Below are 25,597 nucleotides of genomic sequence, written 5' to 3' on the forward strand. Positions count from 1 at the left end.
CCTCCTGCAAAGAGATTTTTTCTTTCCCATGTCCCAGTAAATCCAGTGAAAGCTCAAGCATTTCTGAATTGTGTTTCAGATCTAGAGTTGGCTGGAGTAATTATGCCAGTTCCAGTTCCGGAACAGGGGATGGGGTTTTATTCAAATCTCTTCATTGTACCAAAGAAGGAGAATTCCTTCAGACCAGTTCTGGATCTAAAATTATTGAATCGTTATGTAAGGATACCAACGTTCAAGATGGTAACTGTAAGGACTATATTGCCTTTTGTTCAGCAAGGGAATTATATGTCCACAATAGATTTACAGGATGCATATCTGCATATTCCGATTCATCCAGATCATTATCAGTTCCTGAGATTCTCTTTTCTAGACAAGCATTACCAATTTGTGGCTCTACCGTTTGGCCTTGCTACAGCTCCAAGAATTTTCACAAAGATTCTCGGTGCCCTTCTGTCTGTAATCAGAGAACAGGGTATTGTGGTATTTCCTTATTTGGACGATATCTTGGTACTTGCTCCGTCTTTACATTTAGCAGAGTCTCATACGAATCGACTTGTGTTGTTTCTTCAAGATCATGGTTGGAGGATCAATTTACCAAAAAGTTCTTTGATTCCTCAAACAAGGGTAACCTTTCTGGGTTTCCAGATAGATTCAGTGTCCATGACTTTGTCTTTAACAGACAAGAGACGTCTAAAATTGATTACAGCCTGTCGAAACCTTCAGTCTCAATCATTCCCTTCGGTAGCCTTATGCATGGAAATTCTAGGTCTTATGACTGCTGCATCGGACGCGATCCCCTTTGCTCGTTTTCACATGCGACCTCTTCAGCTCTGTATGCTGAACCAATGGTGCAGGGATTACACGAAGATATATCAATTAATATCTTTAAAACCGATTGTTCGGCACTCTCTAACGTGGTGGACAGATCACCATCGTTTAATTCAGGGGGCTTCTTTTGTTCTTCCGACCTGGACTGTAATTTCAACAGATGCAAGTCTCACAGGTTGGGGAGCTGTGTGGGGATCTCTAACGGCACAAGGAGTTTGGGAATCTCAGGAGGTGAGATTACCGATCAATATCTTGGAACTCCGTGCAGTTTTCAGAGCTCTTCAGTTTTGGCCTCTTCTGAAGAGAGAATCGTTCATTTGTTTTCAGACAGACAATGTCACAACTGTGGCATACATCAATCATCAAGGAGGGACTCACAGTCCTCTGGCTATGAAAGAGGTATCTCGAATTTTGGTTTGGGCGGAATCCAGCTCCTGTCTAATCTCTGCGGTTCATATCCCAGGCGTAGACAATTGGGAAGCGGATTATCTCAGTCGCCAAACGTTGCATCCGGGCGAATGGTCTCTTCACCCAGAGGTATTTCTTCAGATTGTTCAATAGTGGGGGCTCCCAGAGATAGATCTGATGGCCTCTCATCTAAACAAGAAACTTCCCAGGTATCTGTCCAGATCCCGGGATCCTCAGGCGGAGGCAGTGGATGCATTATCACTTCCTTGGAAGTATCATCCTGCCTATATCTTTCCGCCTCTAGTTCTTCTTCCAAGAGTAATCTCCAAGATTCTGAGGGAATGCTCGTTTGTTCTGCTAATAGCTCCGGCATGGCCTCACAGGTTTTGGTATGCGGATCTTGTCCGGATGGCATCTTGCCAGCCATGGACTCTTCCGTTAAGACCAGACCTTCTGTCACAAGGTCCTTTTTTCCATCCGGATCTGAAATCCTTAAATTTAAAGGTATGGAGATTGAACGCTTGATTCTTGGTCATAGAGGTTTCTCTGACTCCGTGATTAATACTATGTTACAGGCTCGTAAATCTGTATCTCGAGAGATATATTATAGAGTCTGGAAGACTTATATTTCTTGGTGTCTTTCTCATCATTTTTCTTGGCATTCTTTTAGAATACCGAGAATTTTACAGTTTCTTCAGGATGGTTTAGATAAGGGTTTGTCCGCAAGTTCTTTGAAAGGACAAATCTCCGCTCTTTCTGTTCTTTTTCACAGAAAGATTGCTATTCTTCCTGATATTCATTGTTTTGTACAAGCTTTGGTTCGTATAAAACCTGTCATTAAGTCAATTTCTCCTCCTTGGAGTTTGAATTTGGTTCTGGGAGCTCTTCAAGCTCCTCCGTTTGAACCTATGCATTCATTGGACATTAAATTACTTTCTTGGAAAGTTTTGTTCCTTTTGGCCATCTCTTCTGCTAGAAGAGTTTCTGAATTATCTGCTCTTTCGTGTGAGTCTCCTTTTCTGATTTTTCATCAGGATAAGGCGGTGTTGCGAACTTCTTTTGAATTTTTACCTAAAGTTGTGAATTCCAACAACATTAGTAGAGAAATTGTGGTTCCTTCATTATGTCCTAATCCTAAGAATTCTAAGGAGAAATCATTGCATTCTTTGGATGTTGTTAGAGCTTTGAAATATTATGTTGAAGCTACGAAATCTTTCCGTAAGACTTCTAGTCTATTTGTTATCTTTTCCGGTTCTAGGAAAGGCCAGAAAGCTTCTGCCATTTCTTTGGCATCCTGGTTGAAATCTTTAATTCATCTTGCCTATGTTGAGTCGGGTAAAATTCCGCCTCAAAGAATTACAGTTCATTCTACTAGGTCAGTATCTACTTCCTGGGCGTTTAGGAATGAAGCTTCGGTTGACCAGATCTGCAAAGCAGCAACTTGGTCCTCTTTGCATACTTTTACTAAATTCTACCATTTTGATGTATTTTCTTCTTCTGAAGCAGTTTTTGGTAGAAAAGTTCTTCAGGCAGCGGTTTCAGTTTGAATCTTCTGCTTATGTTTTTTGTTAAACTTTATTTTGGGTGTGGATTATTTTCAGCAGGAATTGGCTGTCTTTATTTTATCCCTCCCTCTCTAGTGACTCTTGTGTGGAAAGATCCACATCTTGGGTAGTCATTATCCCATACGTCACTAGCTCATGGACTCTTGTTAATTACATGAAAGAAAACATAATTTATGTAAGAACTTACCTGATAAATTCATTTCTTTCATATTAACAAGAGTCCATGAGGCCCACCCTTTTTTGTGGTGGTTATGATTTTTTTGTATAAAGCACAATTATTCCAATTCCTTATTTTATATGCTTCGCACTTTTTTTCTTATCACCCCACTTCTTGGCTATTCGTTAAACTGATTTGTGGGTGTGGTGAGGGGTGTATTTATAGGCATTTTAAGGTTTGGGAAACTTTGCCCCTCCTGGTAGGAATGTATATCCCATACGTCACTAGCTCATGGACTCTTGTTAATATGAAAGAAATGAATTTATCAGGTAAGTTCTTACATAAATTATGTTTTTCTATAACAGGGTATCCTTACAAAGTGACTCTGATCTCATATTAGTATGTCTGTCTCACTCTATATATATTATAATGTATACTAAATTTTGGCTGAAACAGAAATTTGTATTGTGAATTTTTATATATAGCGTATTGTTCTGAGTATAGGCCGCACTTTTTTCCCCTGATGTAAGTCTCTAAATCAGGGGTGTGGCCTATACTCAATATCTTACAGAGAAAGGTCTGGGTGGGGGTTGGGCTGAACCGCTGATGTTGCAGGGAGGGGTCCGGGCACACCCTGGACTTCCTGGACATTTTGTGTGAGCACAGAGTTTTTAGACTTTTGCCCCAATAGTACTGGTATTTCCTAATATGCCGCCAGACGCCGTAGCTGATCACGTGATCCCGGAACAAGACTTGCCCTGTTCAGACACAGGGAGGACCGTACTGGTAAGAGAAGTGTGATCCGAAGAGGGGACTTGCCCGATAGCCTTGAGGACTGGGGTGAGTCACTCATTTTACTACGGTATTTTTGTGTGAAAATTCTTAAACTTGTACCGGTATATCCCCCAGCAACAACATGGCACATCAATGTGCTCAGGATGGGAGTGAGAGGGGCTTAAGATGAGAGCAGGAGCTGCTGTTAAAGGAGGGTGAGTCAGGATTGATGAGGAGGGGGTTGTGTGAGGAAAAAGGGGGCTATGATTGGTGAGAAGGGCTGAGGGGAGGCTTTATGTAAGGTAGGGGTAGTGGTAATAGTGTGAGTAGTGGGCACTGCTTGAGGGAAGGAGTGGGTTAAGAGGAGGCAGCCTGTGAGGGTTATTTCTTAAAAATGGCACCAAACTTTAAGGGTGCGGCTTATATTCAGGAGCGGCTTATACTCGGTATATATATATATATATATATATATATATATATATATATATATACACACACACATTGTATATATCATACACTCTGAAGTTTATAAAAATAGACAAAAAATATTTATTTTTTATTAAAAATTATTAAAATAATAAACAAAGTGTTAAAGTTAAAAAAAGTTATTTTCCCTTTTTAAAAAAATAATAGTGCAATACAGTTGTAGTGCAAAACATTTTTTATGACTTAACAATAATTTCTACATACAAAATTATATATTTTTTTGTTATATTTCAAAAAATAAGTGCAAAAACATTTGAAGTATTAAATACTGCAAAACAAAACATGTAAGCATATTTTTTTCTTTCAAATACTGGTTAAATAATTGCTAAAACTTTAAAATATATTAACACAAGCAATATAATAATAACAACACTTAGAAGTGCATAAGTAATGTAAACTGGGATTGAAAGTGAAAATTGTGATTCCATGCCAGGTTTCATGATTTTAGGAATCCAGAAAGTCATATAGTCTTTTAGGTCTCATACAAGATCTGTGTTCCTCTACAAGACTGCTTTTGCTTGGTTTGGGAGTGGATGCTATATTTGGAGGTAATAGTGGTTTCCTGGGCTGCCATGTATGAGAAACCGCCCCAGGAATAATTTTCAGGATTTTCTCAAATATAGGTTTGAGGAAATCATCACTCTTTTTTCATACAAAGTTTCAACTCCACATCTTTTTTTGGCCTTTGTGAAGAAAACCTTACTTCTGAGCTATCCAAGACTATTGCTCCTAGATGTTGGATTTTTGACAGTAGCTTGCTTGTGCCACACAATTGCATTGTGATCTAACACAGCAAGTTTTGTGCGTGCCTCCATTGTGTCTATAGAAAAATTACTTCTAGGTTGCCAGTCTGGCAACATTGGCTTAGGTGAACCAAGTCTTTGATCAGTTTAGGATCATTTACAAACTTTGCTAGCACAGTTATGGCTGGTGAATGCTCTGGTATCCAGGGCTTAGGTTTTGTTCCAGTAGAAATATCCTCATGGAGGCATCCTTTCAGAAGGTTTATATCTTGCCATGTATGTTTATTGCAGACATTATAAACAATGGAGGTCCACAGTTCACAAAGCAAGTCTTTATTTTCTCTACAGTACATGCAAATGTACCATAGGTGATTAATAATAGACAACACCAGGGGCTTTTAAGTCGGCATGGTATGCTTTGTTGGATAATGCTACCAGCTTACTGTTTATGCTCTTTGTGAAGTGACACATATCAAATTGAAGGCCAATATGTTGGTCAGTGGCAAGCATTGTGATTTTAAATCAATAATCTATTAATCATTTCAGACACTTCTTCAGGGTCATAAATTCCATAGCAACAGAAGTAGTAGCTTCATATACTTGTACTGTATGAAATGTCACTATTTTTTCAGTTGTGTCCTCGATCATTCTATAAGTGCAATACTTTGGACTATCACATTGTCCATCCCCTGTGACACTAAGTGGTTTCCCTTTTAAACTCTGCAGTACTTCCTCACGGTTTTTACACCATTGATTATGTATAGCTTGAAACAAAGTTTTTTTGGTATATTGAGAAAGTTTCTGAAGAAACAAAATGGTACTAAAAGTAATTTGAAGAAATCATACACTTTATGGTTGCCAGAAATCATACACTTATGGTTGCCTGTAAAAAGTACTGCAGCACAAAGTAAAGCATTTCCTACTGGAATACGCTTTAACATTGGTTGGCTATGCCACAGGGTAGAAGGATGTCCTTTATCACACTCTCCATAAACAGTTAAGGAGGTGCCCACCAGTTGTTTTGACATTTCAAAAACTTTTCCATTACATCCTCCATCGTGCATGCATTTAAGTTGCAACAAGAGTAGATCAAGGGAACTCTCAAAAATGAAAAATTTTCATTCAGTTACAAAATACTGTAGATGATGCTCTATATGCTGATGCTGAATCATCTGTAAAACAGTCAATGGAATCAGGAACATAAGAGCTGTCCAGGGTTTCCGCTTGAACACTGCTTACAGCAGTGAGTGTTGATCAATACCAAAACTGTTATCAAGTTCTGAATTTTTTTCTTCCACAGAAATACGTTTTGGTGGCTTCAGCAATCAGAGAGAGATCAAGGCAACTCTCAAAAACTAAACATTTTCGTTCAGTTACGAAAGACTGTGGATAATGCTCTATACCTGATGCTTAATATCTGTAGAACAGTCAATGGAATCAAAAACATAAGAACTGTCCATGGTTTCAGTTTGAATAGCTTACCACAGATATGTCAAGCAGTGAGTGGTCATCAACAACAAAACTGTTATCAAGTTCTGAATATTTTTCTTCCACACAAATACTTTTTGGTGACTTCTGCACTCTAGGTCATGTTTTTTAAAAATACATTTCTGTGATGCAACTTCTTCACAGAAAAAAATCATAGGGCCCGGTCCATGTGCCTACAGTGCAATCTTTTTTTCTAGGTATTTTTTTGGATGGTGCAATAATAAGTGGTTCCATTGAAATCTTTGAATAATTGTGCTCGATTGCACATCAAGGTGTATAAGATCTCAGAATAAAGTCCTGTATGTCACTTTCATCATCTGATAATGTTGTGGTATCTGCTGTTGTGGTGTCCATAGTATGTAGAGAAGATAATTGCTGTTTTTCCATAGAATTCTGTTGTTGTTTATGAACTGTAGCCACAGATGCAAGTTAAAGGGACAGTAAACCTTAAAAATAATGTTATATAATTCTGCACATAGTGCAGAATTATATAACATTATATTAGCCAAACTTTGTAAATCATAATATTGCCTTTTTATTTTGTAAAAATACCGCTGTTTTACAGACCCGCTCTCTGTACTCTGCTGAGCGGGTCTGTTGTTTTTACTGAGCGCATCGGGTCAGCTGTATAGTCACAGCCCGGCCCGACCGCGCCATTAGACACAGTGCAGCTTGCTCCCGCTCTGTCTGACAGCGGGAGCGAGCTGCACTGTGTCTAATGGCGCGGTCGGGCCGGGCTGTGACTATACAGCTGGCCCGATGCGCTCAGTAAAAACTACAGACCCGCTCAGCAGAGTACAGAGAGCGGGTCTGTAAAACAGCGGTATTTTTACAAAATAAAAAGGCAATATTATGATTTACAAAGTTTGGCTAATATAATGTTATATAATTCTGCACTATGTGCAGAATTATATAACATTATTTTTAAGGTTTACTGTCCCTTTAAAGCTTTACAATGCAAAGCAGAAGCCATACATCAACACTGTCCAGAAGTGCCGCCAAATTCTCTGGACTCGGTCTCATCTGAGATGGACAGTAGCACAGTGGAATCGTGTTTTGTAGTCTGACAAGTCAACATTTCAAATAGTTTTTGGAAAAAACAGCTGTCGTGTCCTCCGGGCCAAAGAGGAAAAGGACCATCCAAGCTGTTATCAGCGTCAAGTCCAAAAGCTAGCGTCTGTCATGGGATCGGGGTGTGTCAGTGCCCATGGCATGGGTAACTTGTACATCGTTATGGGCACCATTAATGCACAAAGATAGGTATACATTTTGGAGCAACATATGCCACCATCAAGATGTCGTCCTCCCAGGGACGTCCCTGCATTTTCCAGCAGGACAACGCCACATTCTGCCCGGATTACAAGTTCATGGTTGTGTAAGCAGAGAGTGTGGGTGCTTGCATGGCCTGTCTGCAGTCCTAACCTGTCTCTGATTGAGAATGTGTGGTGCATTATGAAATGCAAAATAAGCAACAAAGTCCCGTACAGTTGCTCAGTTTAAGACATGAATAATGGATGAATAGGGGAAAATTCTGCTTGCTTAATTTTACCAACTGGTGTCTTAAGTGCCCAAACGTTTATTAAGTGTTATTAAAAGAAAATGTGATGTTACACAGTGGTAAACAGTTGACTGTCCCAACTTTTTTGGAGTGTGTTGCAGTTATCAGATTTAAAATGAGTATATATTTTAAAAAATACATTACATTACAATAATGTGTTTATAATGTGTTTTCAATATAGTACAGGGTGAATTGAATTTTCCAATGACTCTTTTTTTTTTTTGCATTTTCAAAAAGAGACAAAAGCGAGAGAGGTGGATAGAGACAGAGAGAGGGAGATACAAATAATTATATAAGTATACTTACTTTGGTTGTTTTTTTTTCTTCCGAATATGTGCTTAGTTTGAATGTGAAGGAACTGTAGGGTGCTTGTCACCTATGTGAAAAAAGGAACACAATATAATTAACTGTAATGAAAATTATGATAATAATAAAAAAGTGACAAATTATAATTCATTTCCATTAAAAAAATTATAATAAAAAAGTGGTTAATCACCAAAGCAAATAAACCAAAAAATTATGTTTGCATGCTAGTAGGAAACATAACCCCCCATAATAACTACTACATACAAAGTAATATAGATTATTGTAATAAGCACTTTTTCTCCATGTCCGCAATGTTCCCTTGTGTTTGTTTTCCAGCCAAAGGTTCCAGAAAATCCGACAAAGAAGGTTCTTCTAATAAAAGAGTAAAAACAATAATAAGTCTACGACAAAAGAAAAAAACATATAGACTCTTACCACTTTTTTGTTACAGAATGGGAATGTTGTTCTCTAGATCTAGTTCCTTTGCCTTCTCAAACATTCAAAGTAGAAGGGGAAAAAGATTAAACACATAGATAAATTCAGGTCAAGGGCAGAAATGCACTACTGTGAGCTATCTAAACAAATTCTATATCTCTCTCTCACTTTGTATGTATATATATACAGTATATATATATTGTGACAGACCCCTCTGTCAGTACTGGAAGTACTGGAAGGGGCCGACAAGACAGTAACCTCAGGAAGAGGGAGATTATTACATTACTGACCGAGATGGACGGAGTACCAGGGCCCGAAGGAACCAATGAGCCCAGCATATTAGACAGAACCCCCGAAGAAGCAAGCTTTGACCGGGCGGTTAAAATAAGACTGGCACATTATGGCCCCAACCCGTCTGCCAAAATTATCGACCGGGTCATAGCAGCTGTGGAGGCCAATCTACTTTGCCAAAGCGGCGCTGCAGCAGCCCAAGTCACCGCAACCCCAGTGGAAAAAAGAAAAGTACATTTTGCAGCTTTTAAAAACTTCCTGGAAACAGAAGGAGAGATTGATGGGTACCTTGCGGATTTTGAGAGGCAATGTGCCCTACACAAGGTACCCGCAGAGGACTGGGTCACGATATTATCCGGAAAATTATCCGGCCGGGCCAGCAAGGCTTTTCGAGCCATTCCGGATGAGGAAGTCGGGGATTATAATGCTGTAAAAGAGGCGCTGCTCTCCAGGTATGCGATTACACCAGAGGCATACAGGTGGCGGTTCAGAGACACTGTTAAACTAGCTGGAGATTCCTACGTTGAGTGGGCATGTAAGGTGCACCGCACAGCAGCTCACTGGATGGCGGGGTGCCAAGCCGTATCTGGGGAAGAGGTGCTGCAGCTATTCCTGTTGGAACATTGCTTCAACAAGTTATCCGCAGGAGTTAGAGAGTGGGTTCGGGACCGTAAACCCTCCACCCAGCATGAAGCTGCTCGCCTGGCAGATGAGTATACGGATGCCCGCAAACTGGACACTGCTACCACTAAGATCCCTGCCAGAGTGGAGTACCGACCCACAGTCACCCAGCAGCTACCAGTTACCAAATTCTGGCGCACCGCTCTACCACACCGCCTCCAGCCACGAACTATCCTCAGACAGCCCGGTTCAACTCACGGGACTACTCACAGCCTATTCGGTGCTTTGGATGTAAGCAACTAGGGCACAAAAGACCAGAGTGTCCCCTAAACACAGCAAACCAAGCACAGTCCTGGAGAAGACCCACTGGCGGAAACCCACGTAACCCTCAGCCTGCTGCCCACTGTGTAGAGGAGGAAGAATGCTGGGGCATCCTACATGAAGCAGACCCCGTGTAAGCTGCCCACCGGGATAACCGGCACAGCACCGGCAACTGGTTAAAGTGAATGGGAAGGAGGTCAGTAGTCTACGGGATACTGGTGCTACCATGACCTTGCTCCAAAAGAACTTGGTGTCTGAGAACCAGCACACCAGAGACAATGTGGCTGTGAGGGTAGCAGGGGGCGCTGTGTTCCGCCTACCTGTTGCCCGGGTACATTTGGATTGGGGAGTGGGCTCTAGACATGTGAATGTGGGGGTCATGAAGGACTTACCAGCTGATGTTCTCCTTGGAAATGACTTGGCCCCCCATGTTTCTGCCTACGCTCCCATGGGTCCCGCCGATGTCAACCCTGTGACTACCCGTGCCCAGATCTGTGCCGCCGAGACCGACCCACCTGCTGCTGAGCCCCAGGACGCTGAGCTCAGTAAATCTCTATCCGCTATTGATACGTGGAAGTCCTGTTACAATGCGCTGATGAAAGAGAAGCGTCAAGTAGAGGATGAAATGGTCACGTTAAACAATCACGTAACAGTGCTAGCGGGAGAGAAGAGGAGCGCAGAGGAAAAAGCGCGTTTAGAACGGGAATCTCTGCTAGACAAGCTGCACCGACAGACCGCAGAAAACACCAGCTTGAGAGTGGAACATGAAACATTAAAGACAAACTTAGCGACACTGGAGGAGAAGCTGACGCTGGCTCATAGTGAGGTGCAGCAACTAAAGGGCACCCTATGTCAGTATGAAGGGCTTGTGGATACCTATAAAAAGCAGGTACAAAAAAACTCGCCGATGAGATTTGTCTCCAACTGGAAAGAAGCGTCTCTGAAAACAAAATCTTGAAGGACTGTTTAGCCCTGGTCTGGGCACTGAAGAAGTTGAACCCTTATTTATACGGACAGGAATTCTCTCTCATAACGGGAATGCAGATGGATTGTCCCGGCAAACTGACATTCCTACCACCTCCTAGTCCGGTCATCCCCAAGTTGACCAGCCAAAGGGTCAAGCCGGGTCTGCCGGAGTGTCCCACCAGGAGGGAGCCGTGTGACAGACCCCTCTGTCAGTACTGGAAGGGTTAACTTTGTTCAGCTTTGAGAAACTATTTTCTGAAAACAGGGTTCCTGACATCAGCTATTGTTTACTGTAATTAAGTTTAAGTGATAAGCATTCACATTGTTTAATCAGACTGCCAGGTGTCAAGAAGGACTCCCTTGTTTTCTTGTGTTTAATTGTTTATTTAGTTAAGTAATGTAATTCTATTGTATCCTGTAAAAGGGCGTCTTCCCTCTATCTAATGTACTATACTCTTCAAATCCCCCACCTAGGGAGTGTCAACCAGGTGGGAGACCTGCATAAATACTGGGCATATAGCCCTCAATAAAACACATTCTGTTTTACCCTCAAGATGGAGCTTGGTCTCGTGTTTGGGGGAATTAACTGGGTTTGTGTGTTGCTGATCCCGTATTTAGGGCATCTTTCATCTGGTATTAACCCTTGATATCCGGGTTATACCATAACATATATATTTACATAAGTACATATAAACACACAATAATTTCTTATACATTTCAGACTATACAAAATCATAATAATATTTACCATGACATTTTATATACTGCTCTAACTGCTTCTTTTCTATGTTCTTTTTGTTGTGTTCCATAGCCTTCAAAAAGTTACATCTATAAAAAAAAAAAAAAAAGGGAAAGTTCACTATTTGCACATTGACATATAAATAATACTTCGTAAGAAGCCTAGTCCCATATATTGTATAGGGCACTGTCCTAGGATCGGTTATTTTACACTCCAATCACACTGTATAGTCAGTCCTTATAAACCAATAAATATATAAGCTCTCAGCATCTAATGAACCTAAGCATACCATTCATTATCGAAGAGGGACTTAGGAATAGCAGCCTGTGCTTCACAGCTGTTCATGTTCATCTGTGTCCACTCACCGATCCTTGATATGCATCTGTGCTACGATCCACATATAAGCTTCTGTTGGCTTCTCAGGGTCTTGCGCCCTAAGGACAGCACCTCTCGGAGTCTTGCTTCAATGTTAAGGATGTAACTTGTCCACGTGATCCGCCGCTGCAATTCGGAGCCTGTATTCTGGGAGCAATCCTTATTAGCAAAAAAAGGGACAAAGTAGAGCTCACATAACCACTGAATCCTGGTTATAACCAATAAGCAAAAGAAAATCTTGACAGTGAATATTTATACAAACCTCTTTATTGTAATCCATATTAAAAGAAGAACATGGGGTCAAAAAATCAATCCAAAGAGTTGTAGTATAATAACGCTTACATGTTTCAGCTTACACTGTAATCATAGCTAAGGACTTCACACCTGGGCTCTAATATTTAAGATCCTTAAACATATTTGATTGACTAAAAACAATCATTGCATACTCTATTCCTATCTTAGATTAAAAGCAATAGCTAGCTACCCATTATAACCTGGATATGCAAGATTAATGTGGTCACAAGAAAATATTTTTCATGGCAAGAAGTTAGGGAAATAGTAACAAGATATAATAATATCTATGATAGTAATATCATTATTATTATTATTCAATGCTGTATTCCAGAAATTCTTCATATTACATTCAGAAGTACACATCCTAACACCTGAACTTGGACTAAATTCTACAGACATTAACATATAAATATATGTAGAAAAACTCCTATACCGATCCCTGTTAACTGTTTGCATTTCTACCTGAGTATAACTGGAAGAATGCCAAGGTTTTATTCTCTCCCCCACACAAAAGAGATATACTTGATAATAGATATATGATGATATATGTTCGTTATACAATTATGATTGGTCCTCAAGAATTGCATTGTATGATGTACTAATGTGCTTATGTTTTTGCCTTCAACAGCAGATGCACCTCCACTCTGGGGGGCCCTCACAACATGAAGTCTCTAAGCCCTGGAGGCCTTGTGGTCTAGCTTATCCATCCTTTCCTTCCCAGCCCAACTGTGAGTACAACTCCCTGGCACATGCTGATATTACACAGACCCTATACCACGCTCTATAACACACTTACTTTGCTATACTGGTCCGCCTGCTCCTGAAGGAGTATTCTATATTTGTAATGCCCCATGAAATAATTGTTTCTAGGAAAGTTTTCCTTGCATCTTACTTAGACTATGGCGCAGTGCTGTAATATAATCTCCTGGAACGTTGGTGGAATCACATCTCCTGCTAAACTTAGTACATGCAGACATCGTGCTCCTGCAGGAGACTCATTTGACTCAAGAAGAGCATAATAAACTAAAAATTAGATGGGTTGGGCAAGTTATCAATACACCAACGGCAGGTAGGAAGAGGGGAGTCGCGATCCTGGTCAGAAAGGGGCTACCACTTACGTTCACAGACACATATATAGATGCGAAAGGCAGGTACATTATAACTAATTTACACATAGCCTCTAGAACTTACCTGTTGTGTAACATATATGGCCCAAATAATCTCTCTCCTCAATTCTGGCATCAGATGCAGACACACCTAACTAGGCGAAACAAATTCCCAATCATTATAGGAGGAGATTTTAACATGGCACAGCTTTCCCCACTCAATAGATTTGTGGAGACTTCATCTTCTCCAACTGTAAGAGCCAGTTCTCAACGACAGAAAAGTGAAACTACCATAACTTCAAGGTTCAAAAGGGGCTTGGGACTTGTTGATTTGTGGAGGTTACGCAATCCAGAGCTCAGGGACTACACCTGCATGTCTAAATCGCATCACACATTATCTAGGATTGATCACTTTCTTATGTCTCCTGACCTCACTCCTACTATTTCACTAAGCAGAATACATCCCATTACCATATTAGACCATGCCCCCATTTCACTTTTATTAGATTTTACCCCCTCTGATAGCCTACATAAGACATGGAGGTTCCCCACGTACCTTTACAATAATGTAGACTTTCGTCAACAACTACTTTCTTATTGGATAGATTACAATGCAGACAATGCACAACATCATAACAATTTAGATCTCTTTTGGCATGCCTCGAAGGCTGTGCTGAGAGGGAAAATCACAGCTTATACTTCACACCACAAGATTCAGGCTAAAAGAGTAACTAATCAGTTATTGGGAGACCTCTCGGAAGCATATAATACCTACCTACGCCACCCTACCAACCAGTCTAGACAACATTATTATACATTAAAACAAGAGAGAGACACTCATATTCAAATGGTAGACAATATACACACAATTCACCGCCAAGGTAAATTCTACAGGTATGGGAATAAAGCTGGTAAAATTATGGCAAACATGGTCAAAGTTATTACCCCCAGAGCTAACATCCCAACAATAGTTACTGAAAAAGGCCTTTGCATGGATACCCCTGCAATTATGAAAGAATTTGTGTCTTATTACACCAAGCTATATACCAAGCAAGACATTTCAGAGCAAGACAAGCATCTGTTCTGGAACAACATAGACATCCCCACTCTGACACAAAACCAAATATCTACTCTTAATGCCCCTATACAAACACAAGAAGTCATAAATGCCATAAAAAATGCCAAATTAGGCAAAGCGCCAAGACCTGATGGTCTCCCCGCAGAATACTATAAAATCCTATACACTGAAATAGCACCTGTTTTGGCAAAACTGTTTTCTGAATATTTAGCGGGGAGCTCAACGCCTGATCCTAGATTTACTGACGCCAATATATGCGTTATTCCTAAGCCAGATAGGGATCCCACTTTGCCATCGTCCTATAGGCCGATTTCCCTGTTAAATGGGGATTATAAGTTGTTGACAAAAATCTTAGCAAATCGGCTGGCGGAAGTACTCCCCTCATTGGTTCACCCAGACCAAACGGGGTTTGTTAAGCATTGCTCTTCAGTGATTAATTTACGAAAAACACTCGCGGTTATCGCACATTACCATCATGCCCACAACAATCCCACTGAAACAGCACTGGTGGATGCCTGTTTGCTTTCTGTCGACACTGAGAAAGCGTTCGACAGGGTGGAATGGGATCATCTGTACACCTCCTGATTAGGTTCGGTATAACAGGTCATTTCTTTGATGTCATACAGCGACTTTATAGATTGCCCTCGGCATCCCTCATTATAAACGGTGGTTTGTCCTCCTCATTTAGGCTTGGAAGGGGTACAATACAGGGCTGCCCATTGTCCCCACTCCTATTTGATCTGGCCATAGAACCGCTGGCGTGCTACGTACGTCAACACTGTGCTGGCCATCAGATCCACAAGCAATGTTTACATAACTCACTGTTCGCGGACGACCTTTTATTATACATTAGTAATCCTGCCCTGAATGTCCCTAAACTACTAGATATCATGACAAAGTTTGGTACCTTTACGGGATATAAAATAAATGAGGACAAATCAGAGGTGACTTGGTTAAAAAACTGGGAGGGCGCGACCCTTCACAATACAAATCTCAAAATCACAACAGGAACCTTCAAATACTTAGGGATCCACCTACATGGACCCCACGCGTATTTACCATCTTAATATTCCTAAAGTCATACTTAGCTCACAAGATATCATACGTGGTTGGAGAGGACTTCCTCTTTCCCTTCATGGCAGAATCCACTTATTGAAAATGATAATTTTACCAAAAATCTTGTACCCTTTGCAAATGCTCCCCCTTTTACTTCACACTAAAGATATACAAATCATCTCTTCCACCTTTGCCTCATTTGTATGGAATCAGAAGAAACCACAGAATAAACATATCTAAGTTATCCATGCCGTTGGGTGCGGGGGGGAGGGGTCTTATGTTCCCAAACATTCAGTGGTATAACTGGGCGACATTAGCCAAATTGGTTTTGGGGTGGTTGACTGGATCCGACTATTTTAGCCCTGCTGTGGAACTTGATAGCGCAGCTCCGATGAATCTAGCTTATCTTCCACATTCCACACTTCTGGCCTTGCCCCACCATATTTCCCATAACATATTGTTTAGAGACCCGATCAGGGCTTGGCACAAGCTGTGTCGATTCTGGAACATAGACCATACAGTGACCAAATATCTAACTATACAGGGGAATCCTAGGTTTATACCTGGCTACACCACTCAAGCCTTTCAGAGATGGAAGGATTCGGGCCTGACCTCTATTGCACATATAATTAACCCTACTACGCTTGAGATTTCCCCCTTTCATACTCTGAGGGAGACTTATGCTGTTCCTCCTGACACCGTGTTTGCATATTTCCAGTGCAGACATTATGTTCGGGCTCTCATTACAGATAACCAGCTCACTGCCACAAACTCTAGCATAGTATCAATAGGTGGTACACTAAGCGCCTGCCTCAAAAAGACCCTGGCTCTGGATATTGACTCCTAGTAGTCAATAAAAATGAATAGAAAAAACACAAATTGGATACCAAAGCGCCTAAAAGGCTGGGTCTGTGTGATTGGATACCCTAGAATTTGTAAAATTATGAAACTATATAAATTTATATAAAAATTTACACTTTAATTCTTTACAGACATGGATCCATGTTACAAACAGACATACACGATGTAAAAACAGTTAAAAAGCAGTAAAAAATCTTCAAACACTGTAATAGTCTTCAGACAGTAAAATTCGTGGCTAGTTCTCTGTGAGTGACTAGTACATATGGACTGATCCCCTTTCTAATTGGGATAGCCTAGGAGAATAACGTTAGTTCTCTAAATCCTTGCTAAAGGTAAAAAATGATGATTCTATGTGCTAGAAGAAAAGAAGGCAATTTCTAATGTGTATCCTATCAAAATAGATGATAGTAAATATAGATAAGTGATCTAATATGATGTTGCTAGAAAGGTAAACAAGTGTGACAAACACACAATAGTGCAGAGCGTAATGTCCCAAACAAATTTAGAAGGAAGAAGACTCACCAGTCGACGCGTTTCGGTCTGTACTAGACCTTTTTCAAGACTCTTGAAAAAGGTCTAGTACAGACCGAAACGCGTCGACTGGTGAGTCTTCTTCCTTCTAAATTTGTTTGGGACATTACGCTCTGCACTATTGTGTGTTTGTTTTCTTCTTTTAGGTGGCATTTGGGTCGGCCGGGCCCCCGATGAGTTTTTTATACACCACTACTTCCCGGTACTGCTAAAGGTTGCAGATAATTTCTCTCCACAGGATTTATCAAGAACAAACTATATTATATTCTTTTTGTTGTTTATTGCAGTGGCCACTGATTTTTTCACCTTTTTTCACTACGCTTCTTTTTTATATGGAATGAACACTGCCATTTGGATTTAATTTTTTTGAAGGACTGTTTTTTTGCTCTTAGTCACACAAGTTATTTTTTGTTTCATAGTTACTTTTGTTTTATGATTATCTAGGATTAACCGATATATCACTATTACTATCTGATTGTATTTTTGAATTTTTGTTTACCCACCACTGAATATTGTCACACTTGTTTACCTTTCTAGCAACATCATAATAGATCACTTATCTATATTTACTATCATCTATTTTGATAGGATACACATTAGAAATTGCCTTCTTTTCTTCTAGCACATAGAATCATCATTTTTTACCTTTAGCAAGGATTTAGAGAACTAACGTTATTCTCCTAGGCTATCCCAATTAGAAAGGGGATCAGTCCATATGTACTAGTCACTCACAGAGAACTAGCCACGAATTTTACTGTCTGAAGACTATTACAGTGTTTGAAGATTTTTTACTGCTTTTTAACTGTTTTTACATCGTGTATGTCTGTTTGTAACATGGATCCATGTCTGTAAAGAATTAAAGTGTAAATTTTTATATAAATTTATATAGTTTCATAATTTTACAAATTCTAGGGTATCCAATCACACAGACCCAGCCTTTTAGGCGCTTTGGTATCCAATTTGTGTTTTTTCTACAAACTCTAGCATAGATAGACTGTTCTGCATTACAAAGCAGGGATCGCACTCTATAACCCATATTTACTCTGAAATCACAAACCATCTAGAACAGTCTGTTTTGCAAACAATACATAGCAAATGGCAGGGAACGAGAGATGTCTTGATCACCCCACAGGAGATTACAGCTAGCTTTCAGAGGGTTAGAATGGCCACTCTCTCGGCTTACTCAAGGGAGGCACATACTAAATTAATTCATCAAGCATATGTTCTCCCAAGTTTAAGACTTAGACGGGTCCCCCAGTCAGTAGAAAAATGTAACAAATGCTCCCTTCCATCCCCTGATCTCACTCACATGATATGGGACTGTCCTAAGCTAAAGAGACTATGGGGGAAAGTTAAATTCTGGCTCCAGAGGGTCTTACAGGAAGATGTAGCTCTAACCCCCTCCAATATTATCTTCTTGCATGACTTAGAGGTTGCACCACGGTGTCAGAAATTCTTATACTCTGTGATTTTACTCACTAGGAGATTGGTCTTGCAATATTGGGCAGACAGTAAATCCCCTCCCTTTAAAAAATTGATACAGGGAGTCCTTGACAAAAGAATTAGAGCTTTTATTCACAAGTGGGAGCCATATCTGTTGCACATCTCCACGCGTATGAGAAGCAGGTTACTTTACCCCTTTCGGAACTCAACGTTCATATTGGAGGAAAAATTGTGTGGCAGATGGTGCCCCTCCCCTCCTCCCCCGGTCCCCCCATTCTGATCATACATAATCTGTACTATGTTAGGTCACTTTTTCTTACCATAGGTGCCAGGGGTTTTTTGGTCCCCCTCCCCCTTTTCCCCTAGAGTGGAGGGATTACACTTTGTAGTTTATATTTTGTAGTTTATTGTTTTATGTTATTTGAATGTATGTTTTTGGAAAAAAAAAAAGAAAATGGAACCAGATTTACTTCTTGATGTGGAATTAAATTGCATGGAATGGCCTTCTTCAGCCCATTGGGTAGAAGGTGCGTCGTTAATTTTCATCTCTGTACCGCACAAATGTGAAAATGTTATCTTTACTTTTTGGTAAGAGTCTGGAACATAAAGTTTTAAAAAAAATATATATATATGTAGAAAAAATATGTATATACACAGTCATAGACTATACTTGTCCAGACATAATGAATGCACACATTCTATCTGCTATTTTACAATATCCTTCAGTGTATGTAATTACATTTCAAATCTGTAAAAATTCTTATAGGGTGTTAAATATTGAATACATAATCATAGCATCATTATAGAATGTATGAAGTACATGGAAATTACACAAAAAAACCTTCTCATTTAGCAGCAATTTACTTCCTATAATTAATGAGATTGTATTCTGAGTTAAGTCCAAATGGGTTTTTAATCTAAAAATCCAGTACATTTCTCTTTTCCCTAACAATCTATCACAGCCTGGCATTTTGGTGGGTACGTGACCCTCTCGATTGCCTGCCATCGAAAAGTGGCATTACTTTTCTTATGATACTTCACAAAATGTTAGAGAAGTGGGGTTGTAGATTCACCAATATTTATGGTTGACAGATGATTCCTTATATGTGTTTATATCTCATTGGTCGTGAAACCTACATATTGTATATGGCATTCTGTATAACTAATAATGTATATTTACATATGAGGATCTACAGTTGAGGCAAGAATTTATAGAGAAAACGTCTCCTGTGACCTCTGATTTGAATTTATCAGATATGATAATAAATTCACAGTTTCTGCAACATTTATTGCCACACTTGTACACAACAACCATGAACTCTTGAGTCTTGAATTTGGACTCTGGAAGATTAGAGGGTGATACAATTTAATCCCTTAAAGCAGTGTAGGGCTCAGCATGAGCCTGGAGCAGGCTAAGGGTTAAGGCTGCAGGAGAGTGGATTAGAAGAGAGAGGGTTGGTATTGGGGTGCAACATTGTTGCAGAATAGGGAAGGCCCCTCCTTACCAGTAAAAAGCTGATTCCTCCCAAGCAACTTCCTCTTCTCCATCGGATCCTGGCTGAGACAGTTTTCCATATTGTGCAGTGCAGCTATGCATCGTTCCAGGCGTTCCATTCTTCCTCCTAGGCACTATCAGGACGATCAAGGAACATCAGGACCCACAACACAAAGCAAAAAGATAAGTGTACAATCAGATAACATGGAGGATATAGATATTATACCCCCCACTCAGTACACAAATGTAGTTACTGCCCAAATTTATACAATAGAAGAGCAAGACATAGCTGATACAGGGATAGCTCATGATTCTCAATTGTCTCAACCTATGAAGACTGAACAAGCTCCCAATTTAACTTTAATGCCCCAGCAAATTTTACTAGCTAGCCATGTGGATTCACTGTTTAATGCGGTTCCACCCTCTGCAGTTTCTAATTTCTTGTCATCCATTGCTGCAGCAATGGCTGCTTCGGTGGCTAATCCACAGGGTATGAATCAGGGGCCACATTTTCATGCTACTAGTGATGTGCAATCACTTATCGACGGTCACTTTGATGGTTTTCAGGTGGGGGACTCAGGCCTTTATTCTTTAGGTGGGCCTCAAGGTGGTTCTGGCACCGCAATCCCCCATGCAGCCACGCCACCCCTTTCTACTATCCCTCCAGTGCATCAACAAAAATTACCTAGCAGGCCTGCACCATCATTAAAGGGACATAATACTCATATGCTAAATCACTTGAAACTGATGCAGTATACCTGTAAAAAGCTGACAGGAAAATATCACCTGAGCATCTCTATGTAAAAAAGGATATTTTATCTATGTAAAAAAGGATATTTTACCTCACAATCTCCTCAGCTCAGCAGATTAAGTTCTGTGTAAAAAGTTATACTTAGCTGCTCCCAGCTGCAGGTAAAAAAAAATAAAAAAATGAAGAAATGAACAACAGCCAATCAGCATCAGCAGTGCAGAGGTCATGAACTCTTTTACTGTGATCTCATGAGATTTGACTTTTTTCTCATGAGATTTCATAGTAAGCTTCCTTTACCTGATTGGTGAAATAATATGAGAGTTCACGAGGTTCATCCCCTAAGATGTCCCAGGACAGACACACTAAAATGCTGCTTAGAAATCCTTTACAATGGGAGGTGGAACTTTTGAGGTAAAATATCTTTCTTTTTTACATAGAGATGTTCAGGTGATATTTTCTAGTCAGCTTTTTACAGCTATGCTGCATCACTTTCAAGTGTTTAAACATTTGGGTATTATGGCCCTTTAAGCTTTCTCAGCCCTAATAGGCATACCGGTCCAGCAGTACCCATTTTAAGTCATACCGCCACACTGCCCACCGATCTTCCCCCTCTGGTGCAACTGCATAGTGCGCATATTAAGCCAGCACCATCATCGGGTGTCCAGGCTGCCCCTTTCCTATCCGGCCCGAGCGGTGCGCACTTACCTGAGTAGCGTGGTCCGGAGCCTACTTCCGGTTTCGTTGTCACCGGAAGCACTTCCGGTTCCGCCATTTTAGTTGCAGACGAGCAGTCACGGCGGGTGCGTCACGAAGCGCAGGTGAGCACCATGAGCCGTCCTTGGGCATGGAGGGTCCATTATCAAGCGGGGACATAGGGACTTTCAGCGCAGACGGGCAGCGCAAGCGTGCATCAAGAGGCAGAATACAAATGCAGGGGCTGCAAAAGGGTTGCACGCAATCCAGGGCAAAAAATTCTTATATTGCAAGAGGAAGGGGTATGCGAGCAGGCTTAAAAATTAGCAGGGCTAAGAGACCCCTTGAATTTGTACATGGGAGGAATAAAAACATTTCAATAATCAGTCAAATGGGGCAAAATCAAGAAAGTTCAGTTATTAACCCCCAAATGATGGATCACTGTATGATTGTGGATGACAGACAAGAAGTTCAACATGACTCATCCTCCATCTGTGTGAATGCATGTATGGATGGTAGTGGACAGGGGAATTCTATAACACATTCTAATGTTAATAATTCTGCAGATAATGCAAATGTTGTGGCTGGGAGTAGTTCCTCTACCTCCACGCTTACTAATGCTGATCCCACCATATCTAACGTACAATGTGCTCGCGACTTGTTACTTCTTTAACAGGGAATGATGAGTTCCACTGGAAAATCGAAAACTAAGCAAGCAGCGACTGCACACATGCATAAAGAGGGCAATCACACTAACCCAGGCTCATCTACGGATCAGATGGCAGCAGCTAGCACTGTGACGGTGCCTCAGCAGCCTCCGCAACCGGGTGTAAGCTCCGCAGAACAGAACATTCCTTGACATGGACATGGTGAGAGTAATCCTTTTACACACGATACACATGACTCCTCTGGCTCTTCCCCCACTGATACAGACTCAGACAGTGACACTTCCTTGTGTCTACAGGGGAAAGGACAGCAGAGAATGTTTAAGATGATAAAAAAGATTTTGAGAAGGGGAACTGGGGCAGACAAGAGCCAGCACAGTTCAGAAAATCCCCCCATCCTTCACGCGGCTCTTTCTGCAGAGGCAATGGCGGAATCACCCCCCACTAGGGCTATTTCAGAAAGAAGAGCAGCGCTGTATGGTGACACTAGCCCAGGAAAAATGTATTTGTTACATAAACACTTGCGCCATAAAGTGGTTAAGAGAATTCATCAGGGAAAGTATGTTAACATATTCAATCTCTCGGTTGAAGCTTATAGATAAAGGGAAAAGAGCGCAGCTGGGAATGGCCCTAAAAATCTTTAAACGCCCTGACACCTTTGACGAATGGCTTCAGTGTTTTAGAGTCTTCTCCTCTTGTTACATTGAGAAATACCCTTCTCAAAGCCTGGCCATCTTAAAATACACTGACACCATACATTGGATTCAGCGTAACCGTAGTGAAGGGGCTGGGAGGGAATATGATTCAGAGTTTAGGAGAAAAATGGCAGGTAACCCTACATTAACATTCGACTACACTGACAATCAGCTTTGGCAGCAGATGGACCCGCAAGGGGGACTCACATCGTCATCAACAAACACTAATTCTCAGTCATTTCGTATGAGAATTAGGAAAAGAGGGGGCACATGTTGGGCCTTTCAGGACAAAAAGTGTGACAGGGGTAGCACCTGCTCCTTTAGACATGCCTGTAGATTTTGCTCAGGTCCCCACCCAGGCAGCGACTGCGCAAAGCGAAGAGACAGTGTCACAAGTAGTAAGCCATTAACGCCAATTTGGGAACAAAAGGTGGACACACCAATTAAGGTCAGTGTGCTTGAGCCATGGTTGTGGGCCTACCCAGATCAAGCAGCGGCCAGAACATTATGGGAGGGGTTTACTTTAGGGTTTAGAATACCAACAGTTAGGAACGTTAAGGGCGCAAAATTTCATAGAAAACCTAATTTCGGCCTACCAACACCCACAAGTGGTGATTGAAAAATTACACAAGGAATTGGCCTTGGGCCGAATGGCCGGACCTTTTTCCTCTCCTCCATTAAGCAATTTAGTAATTTCTCCGCTGTGGGTGGTACCCAAAAAAGACTCAGGGAAATTCTGCCTCATATAGCACCTGTCGTACACCAAAGGGTCCTCAGTTAATGATGCAATTGACCCACAACTCAGTTCAGTGCGCTACCAATCATTTGATAGCATGCTGGAGCTAGTTAGAAGGGCGGGACCGGGTGCTCTATTGGCGAAATTGGACATTGAGTCGGCCTTCCACCTATTGCCGCTTCACCCTTCAGTTTTTCCTCTTATGGGTTGTAAGTTTGCGGGGTTGTATTATGTGGATCGTTGCCTGCCTATGGGCTGCTCCCTGTCATGCGCACTGTTTGAGGCTTTTAGCACTTTCCTTCACTGGGTAGTGGCCTCTGACGCGGGCAGCTATTCCATAGAACATTACCTTGACGATTTCCTTATCGTAGGGAAAGCTGGGACGGATGAATGCTTAATTTTAATGAATCGATGCGCGGTCTCATGGCCCAATTTGGAATGCCATTAGCAGAAGAAAAAACTCAAGGTCCCATCTCGTGCCTTGTTTTTCTGGGCATAGAGATCGACACAATTGCTATGCTCTGCAGACTACCATTAGATAAGGTGCAGGCCATGCTGGAGGCGGTTAGAGCGGCTGTTTCCAGCAGAACCCTTTCACTTAAGCAGTTTACAATCGCTGTCAGGCCTGCTTAACTTCGCCTGTAGAGTCATTCCCATGGGAAGGGTCTTTAACCGTAGGCTAGAAAGGCAGCTTAGTGGTAGGTTGAAGACCAATTCCAAAATTACCCTCTCAGGAGACTTACTCGCGGATCTCAGAGTGTGGGAGTGCTTCCTTCGACAGTTTAACGGCGTGCGGGTTTGGCGCTCTGATCCCATCTCTAGTCAGTTATTGCACCTTTTTACAGACGCAGCTGGATCGCATGGATATGGGACTTACTTCCAGGGGGAGTGGAGTGCAGAGCCCTGGCCGAGTTCATGGCCTCCTGCAGGCCTTACTCGCAATTTAACCCTCCTTGAACTATTTCCCACAGTCCTGTCGCTCGAGCTGTGGGGTAAAAAATTTGCTAACAGGACTGTTGTGTTCTGGACAGATAACACCAGCGTTGTATACGCAATTAATAACATATCGGCTGTGGTAAAAACTTTGCTGCATCACTTGGTGTTGCGCTGTTTGGAGCACAACATTCAGTTCCAAGCATGACACGTCCCCGGAGTAAATAACGTTGTGGCGGACGCATTATCACGATTTGAATGGGAGACTTTTAGACGGCTAGTTCCTAGGGCATCCCCAGTAGGCTTACGTTGTCCTGATTTCCTTTGGCAGCTGGTAGTTAGCTATACTGCCTCTGGTTCGCTCCTCCTTAGCTCCATCCACATGGCACGCTTACGTGAGAATGTTGAACAATTGGGACAAGTTCTGTCTGTCCAAGGGAGTTGATGCTGCTCAGGGTTCTCAGGCAATGTTGTGTGATTGTTTGGTGAGTCTGCACACCTTGGGCGCTCGCCAGGGTGCCATTCAGTCCAAGCTAGCTGCCCTTTCCTTTTTCTATAGGGCTTTGTCCCTCCCTGACCCGACAAATTCCTTTTTCATTAGACACGTGGTTAAAGGATGGGGTAGAATACAGCCGCGAAAATGTGATTCTCGCGAGCCCATTACCAGCGAGCGCCTGGAACAGTTGGCACAAGCACTTGACGTCATTTGTACTTCGGCGTTTGAAGCGTTACTTTTTAAAACAGTTTTCGTTTTAGCCTTCGCTGGAGCACTTAGAGTCAGTGAGTTAGTTGCCCCCTCTAAGCTGAAGTCAGGGTGGAGGGTTCAACTTGCACATGTTAGGGCAGCGATTGACTCACTCTTGCTCTTTATCCCGCGTTCTAAAACGTACCAGATAGGAAAAGGTATTTGGCTTTCCATTTCACCAAAGGTTGATAGCGCTTGCTGCCCCGTAAAGTTAGTAAACTTGTATTTGGCCAGCAGGGCAAATTCTTGATTCATGCAGATGGTAGGTCCCTGTCTAAGTTCCAATTTAGTAGGGTCTTGAAGCAAGCGGCAGTAAAGGCAGGGCTGGATGCTAGCAAACTCGCCCTGCACTCTTTTCATATAGGAGCAGCTACGGATGCGGCGCAGTTAGGTTCCTCGAGCGAGGACATCAAACGCATGGGGCGTTGGCGCTCCAATTGTTTTAAATCCTATG

The 25,597-nt window shown here is 41.5% G+C and overlaps 1 long non-coding RNA gene across 1 annotated transcript in view; it reads right to left on the minus strand.

Annotated features, from left to right (window-relative positions):
• Positions 1-20,996, minus strand: part of LOC128665891 (uncharacterized) — a 62,781-nt gene extending 41,785 nt beyond the window's left edge. The window contains exons 1-5 of the long non-coding RNA XR_008403189.1: positions 19,936-20,996; positions 12,052-12,220; positions 11,696-11,775; positions 8,607-8,685; positions 8,314-8,383 (exon numbers count right to left, since the gene is read on the minus strand). This is a non-coding gene — a long non-coding RNA (uncharacterized LOC128665891). The remainder of the gene's footprint in view (positions 1-8,313; positions 8,384-8,606; positions 8,686-11,695; positions 11,776-12,051; positions 12,221-19,935) is intronic.
• Between the last annotated feature and the right edge of the window lie 4,601 nt (positions 20,997-25,597).

Source organism: Bombina bombina, chromosome 7, assembly GCF_027579735.1.
Source record: "Bombina bombina isolate aBomBom1 chromosome 7, aBomBom1.pri, whole genome shotgun sequence".
NCBI classification, from domain to species: domain Eukaryota; kingdom Metazoa; phylum Chordata; class Amphibia; order Anura; family Bombinatoridae; genus Bombina; species Bombina bombina.